Here is a 6,331-nt window from a genome sequence, read left to right as displayed (position 1 = left end):
GCAGCTACAAGGTCATGTTTAAAAAGATATTCTCTCTCTCTCACACAACACACACACACACACACACACACACACACACACACACACCTGCGTTAAGCAAGCCCCGCTCATTAAGTAACCTTATTTTGTACTTGGTAGCCTGCTGTCTGGAGGAAAATCGTGGCAGGCTTCGGAACTTTCTGGTCACAGGTGATAAACGTTCTTAGAAGAGTTACAAAAATGTCCAGTTCCATATAATCTTCAAACCTCTGCATGTGATATAGTGTTAAGGTTCTTCCCCTTTGCGGTGATTGGGCCTTCTGAATATAGGGAGGCCTGCAGTCAAGAACGGTTACAAAAGGCTTGTGTCTCTGTTCCTCATCATCCATTCTTGCTTGGGTCTTAGTAATTACCTACATTGAAATCACGGGAAAGGGTTTAAAACAGAAAAGTTCTAACCTGACTGGTACTGAGCCTGCCACGTGTTACGAGTAGTCCATTCATCAGAGACCATCCCACCCCCATCGACGGAGGCCCTCTCACCTGCATTCCTCTAGAGACAGGTCATGCCTTCTCCTAACACCTTACTGAGCCCCAAGGCCTCAAGTGATCATTCTTCCTTCTCCCTGCGGGGTCTCAGTGATCCTACTGGACAGAATTTTAAGTGACCCATTTTCACTTACATTTTTGCATGTTCCATGTCTGACCTACAGGAAATCCTCCTGCATACTTTGCCCCGCCACCCTGTGAGCGCACAGGACAGCCAACACAATCCCCTCTCTTTAGCTCAAATACCAACAACCAGCAAGCTTAACAGTTGAACTTATGACTCCACAGATGGAAGTCAAAAACCGGTCTGCTGGATCTCCATTTGCGGGGACCCCAGTGATGCATGTCTTACCAGATCTGAAATGACAGGGACTGTTAACAGACATGTCCAAAACATGAAAATAAGGTGAAGGAATAATTACATGTCCTTTCAATGCCCACTGTAAGAGCCCACTCAAAGATAACCTTATTCTCTAGGAAAATAAACCTTTGTGTGCTTATCATTTACTATTCTATTCATAAGCCTGGGTAAAGTTACACATTAATTGGTAGGTTTTTTCATCTATATCTTTCATATCATGTGCATCTAGATGCAGATAAGATCCTTACTTTAGATAAAATAATTCCAGAGGTTGTGGTTTCATTTCCCTGTAGTACATTAACTAGTTCGAAATCTAACCTAGAAATCCTCTACCAATATCTTGTGTCGATGTCTATATATAGGTAGCCTCTCAAAATTTTTCTAAACATTTATTTATTTTTGAGAGACAGAGACAGAGCATGAGCGGAGGAGGGGCAGACAGAGAGAAGGAGACACAGAATCTGAAGCAGGCTGCAGGCTCTGAGCAAGCTGTCAGCACAGAGCCTGATGTGGGGCTCAAACCCACAAACCGTGAGATCATGACCTGAGCCAAAGTCGGATGCTCAACGGACTGAGCCACCCAGGCACCCCAGCCTCTCAAAATTTTTTGAACCAGCTTTACCATTCTAGTGGTTTCTTTTGGAGTGAATTAAATAAACTGTGGAGCATATACATTCCAGATTTATGGAACATGTTCTTATCTACTATAACTGCACGTTGATATTACCAGGCCTTTCTCTTTTGAAGAGAGATGGGATACAGCATACAAGCAGCTTTCCAAAAGTACTCTCAACCTTCACTCTACTTCTTGGCTCCTCAAACCCTTTTCTAGGCAGGAGTTGGTAGTCGGTTCAGGACTACAAGTTTTCTCCCATCTCCACTGTACAAGTCCTGCAGTATAACCTTACTTTGAAATGGAGCATCTTCTTCCTTTAAGCCCTGGCAGGCACTGAATATAATAATTCCTATTACATATGGATGGGATTTTTCAAATTGTCAAGGACAGTGAGCTTTAGAGGCAACATAAAATTACAAAAAGATTTCTCAGAACCCTGAATTAGTATGATATAAATATATTTAAGAGCATCTGAAGGGCTCAACTTAAAGAAGGAAGAAGAAACGTGTAGTTAGGAGGTGACATTGTCCTTTTATAACTTTTCTCAGCATTGTAATTTCTGGCTGTCACCAATGACACAGAACTCTTCAGCAAATAAATTTCCCTAACACAAGGCAATTATTACTGATGTTTCACAAGTCGAGGAAAATCATCAGGGCATAGGATAAATTTCTGCTTCCTGCAGTGTGCAGTTCTTTCCCAGTTGAAAAATAAATGTACAGACTTGTTGGACGGGCACAGCTTCATTCAGTCAGCCTTTATTCAATACCTGCTCTATCCCAGGCACTGCCCGAACATGGATAGAAAGAGGAACAAAGACAGCATCTCCACCCTGGAGGAACCCACTATCTAATGAGAGACCTGAAATTGATATGTAATGTAATATGTAAATTGTAATGTAATATGTAATGTAATGTAATGTAATATGTAAATATGTAAATTGATATGTAATGACAATTGATATGGAATGTAGCAAATATCATATTTACAAAATAGGGGGTTGTGACATGTTTGTGGCATGGCCAGAATCTCTGGGTCGTTCAAACACAGTATATATGGCAGAGAGGTAAGGATAAAAAAAAAAGTGCTGTGGTCAAATTTAAAAGCATCTCGGACATTATACAATTCACAATGGAAACCCCAAAATTATTTTTAAAACAGAAAATAATCATCCTAGTATGCTTATAGCAGCATCCTTCAAAGGTAATTCTGGTGGTAGCGTGAGGACAGAGCAAAAGGAGAAGATGGAAACAAAGGGGCAATTTTAAAATACGGCTATATTAGTCAAAGGTAGAAACAGTGAGCGTAGAGTAAATCAATACAGAGGTGACAGGCCAAATGAGACAGATTCAAGAGATTTCATAAACTCTAACAGCACTTGGAGACTGAAGACTTGTCAAGGAATAGAGAACAGTTCACAGAGAGTAGGAACCAAAGAGGTGATGTAGAAAGTAGTTCCGTTTTGAAGTTTTTACTTCTGTGATAGCAATAAGAATTAATAAAAAAATAAAATATAGGTCTGATATTGGGAAAGTGATTGGGCTGGTCATATATATTAGAGTGGCATTAGCACATGGAGGGTAACCAAAGATAAAGGAAGAGTTTACATACAATTCATGTAAATAGGTCCCAGAGTAAGCAAATCTAGAACTCATGTCATAAGGTACTTGGAAAGACACTTTATTTGAGCATAACATTATTTTCTTTCATTTTTTATTACTGCACCCTCTAATTTAATATGAGTTTAATATTTCTTGCTTCCATCCAGGGATTGATAAACAATACTGGTGCACACCAATAATCCCCTACTCATCCCCTTCTCTTTGCCTGGAAGTAATCTGTGCCCCGTGGCAGCCATGTTTTATTGCACAACCCAACCCACTCTTACAATGGTTTAGCAGACAGGAGTCCAAACTAGACCAGTCAGATTCACTCTTGCAAGAGTGTGAAACTGAGACTAAGAAATTCTTAGGGTTGCAATATTTGGCCATTTGGACCACAGGAAGAAGAAAGAAAGAAAGAAAGAAAGAAAGAAAGAAAGAAAGAAAGAAAGAAAGAAAGAAGAAAGAAAGAAAGACAAACAAAAGGGGGGAAAAAGACAGGAAGAGGGGATTCTCTGGGGGCTCTCCTTTTCCTAAAGAGTAGCTACATCCTAGCCCTTGGGTTTCAGGATACACCCCTGTATCCTTAAACTAAATTCTCCTTTGTAACTTAAACTAGTTGGTTTTGGTTGTTCAGAAGAAAGAAATTTGACTGAAATGAGTGCCAGAAGAATTGCAATAAAAAGTAACTTTCTTTATAAGTCAAGTCCAAGTGTAGATTCCCAGAGAATTCTTTTAAACATCTGTAGAATATTAATCCATGTCTCTCATAATTTTAAATTAATATTGCTATATATGCAAAGATAGGAAAGCCATTTGGCATTCTTTTGAAGCCATTCTCTCAAAAACTGCTAAAATCTCTTGTTTATTTTTTAATCAGTTTCATTTCTTAGTTTATTTGCTTTAAGTTTAGCTGTGCCCGTTTTGCTAGCAGACAATTATTTATAATTGATGTAGCTTTAGGGAAAAGCTAATCTTAAAAAGAAAAAAGCTGGCATTTCAGAGAAAAAGTCATTCATTTCTGATCCTTGCCAAGTTTTAATAAGTGTATCCTACTGTCTTCTGGAGATTTATGCACTGTTAGCTGTTCTTCATTTGGAAAATTTGCATTTTTCTCTTATGCACTCAAGCTGGGAGGCACAAAACAAGAGTTACAAGGTTTGTTTGACATGAGATGTCTAACAGTAATTTTCTTTCATCAACTTTATTCTCCTACAGTTCTCATCCCCAAGGGCAGATTTTTCATCAGATTTCGTGAAACATTTTATAACCACCTTACCTTTGCAGAAGTTGCTCTCAAAACATTCCAAAGGAGCTGTCACAATTCTCTCCCGTATAGAACAAACTAGATTTACTATTCTTATGCCCACTTTGAGTTAACATGATCTATGTACCCATGTTCACACTAACTCAGAAAACCATATACATCTAATGTGAAACCATGGACAATCACCAGATACTTATTGAGGATCTACTCTATACCAGGTCCTTTGATATATAGTGGCTACAAACATAAACAAGACAGAATTTTATTGTCTTTACAGGGAAAAAAAATAGTCTAGATGAGAGACACAGAGAAGAATTCAGAATAACAACTGCTAAAACTGTGTGAATCTGTGGGAGCACAGACAAAGAACACTAACCCAATAGTAGAGGCTCAAGAAAGGCTTCTTAACACAAGTGATGTCCTAGCTAGGTTTGGCCCAGATGGTTGAGTAGGAGCTCTAGACTGGTTTGGGTGGGCTGGGGGGATGCTGAAATTAGGGAACATTCTGGGTAGAAAGAAAAAAGAACATGCAAACTTCCCCACAGTGAGTTAAAATATGGTAAGTTTAAAGAATTTAAAAATTTCCAGCATTACTGAAACATGAAAAGGGATTAGGGTAAGTGGGGAAGGGGGAAGAAAAGAAGTGGGAGTCATACTCTGGCAAAAGGAGACTGATTTAGAAGTTATTGCTATAGTCAAGTCAATTACATACTAGTGTAATTGGCCTGGGCATACCAGGCCTGGGCATAAGAAGCAATATTAAAGGGAAAGTGAAAGGATCCAGTATTCACACTGAAAAATTCATTAGTGGACTTGGAATTGACTAGATAAAAAGCTGAGGAATGAAGGGTGATCCCACAATTTATGGAAACGAAGACAAAATTTTTGCACTTACGCTCATGAGATCTTGGTCTGTAGATTTCTTACAATGTTTTTGTCTGGTTTTGGTATTAAGGTGATGCTGGCCTTATAGAATGAATCAGGATTCCCTCTGCTTCTATCTTCTGAAAGACGTTGTACAGGATTGGTATAATTTTTCCTTCAATGTTTGGTGGAATTTACCAGTGAATCCATTTGGGCCTGGTACTTTCCATTTCTGAAGGTTATTAATTATTGATTCAATTTATTTAATATATACGGGCCTATTCAGATAGTCTATTTCTTCATGTGTGTTTAACACATTTTATTTTTCAAGGAATTAGTCCATTTCATCTAGGCTATGATGTTTGTAGGCCTAGAGTTGTTCATTGTATTCACTGTATTCATTGATTATTCTTCTAATGTCCAGTAGATCTATAGTGATCCTCCCCTCTTTCATTTCTGATGTTAGAAATTTGTGTCCTCTTTTTACCTTAGGTGGTCTGGGTAGAGAATTATTGATTTTGTTGATTATTTCGAAGAACCAACAACTGATTTTCTTAATTTTCTCTACTGTTTTCCTATTTTCAATTTCATTAATCCTGTTCTAATTCTTATTATTTCTTTTCTTCTGCTTACCTTAGATTTAATTTGATCTTTCTAGTTTCCTAAGGTGGAAACTGAGATGACTGATTTTAGATCTTTCTTTTTTTTCTAACGTATACATTCAATGTTATAAATTTCCCCAAAAGCACTGTTGTATCCCACAAATATTGATAAGTTATGTCTTCTTTTTCATATAGTTCAAAATATTTTTTTCATTTCTCTTGAGATTTCTATTTTCACCATGTGTCATTTTGAAGAGTGTTGTTTAATCTCCAAGTATTTGGGGGATTTTTCAGCGATCATGCTTTATTGATTTTTTAGTTTAGTTACACTGTGGTCTGAGAGCAAACATTATATGATTTCTATTCTTTCAAATTTGTTAATGTGTGTTTTATGGCTTAGAATGTGGTCTATCTTGGTGAATATTCCATGTGATTTTAGAAGAATGTGTATTCTGCTGTTGTTGGATAAAGTAGTCAATAGATGTCCTTTAT

This window comes from Panthera onca, chromosome C2 (assembly GCF_046562875.1).
Source record: "Panthera onca isolate mPanOnc1 chromosome C2, mPanOnc1 haplotype 2, whole genome shotgun sequence".
Classification (NCBI taxonomy): Eukaryota; Metazoa; Chordata; class Mammalia; order Carnivora; family Felidae; genus Panthera; species Panthera onca.
The sequence above is the reverse complement of the archived record's forward strand: the minus strand, read 5'-3'. Positions refer to the sequence as shown.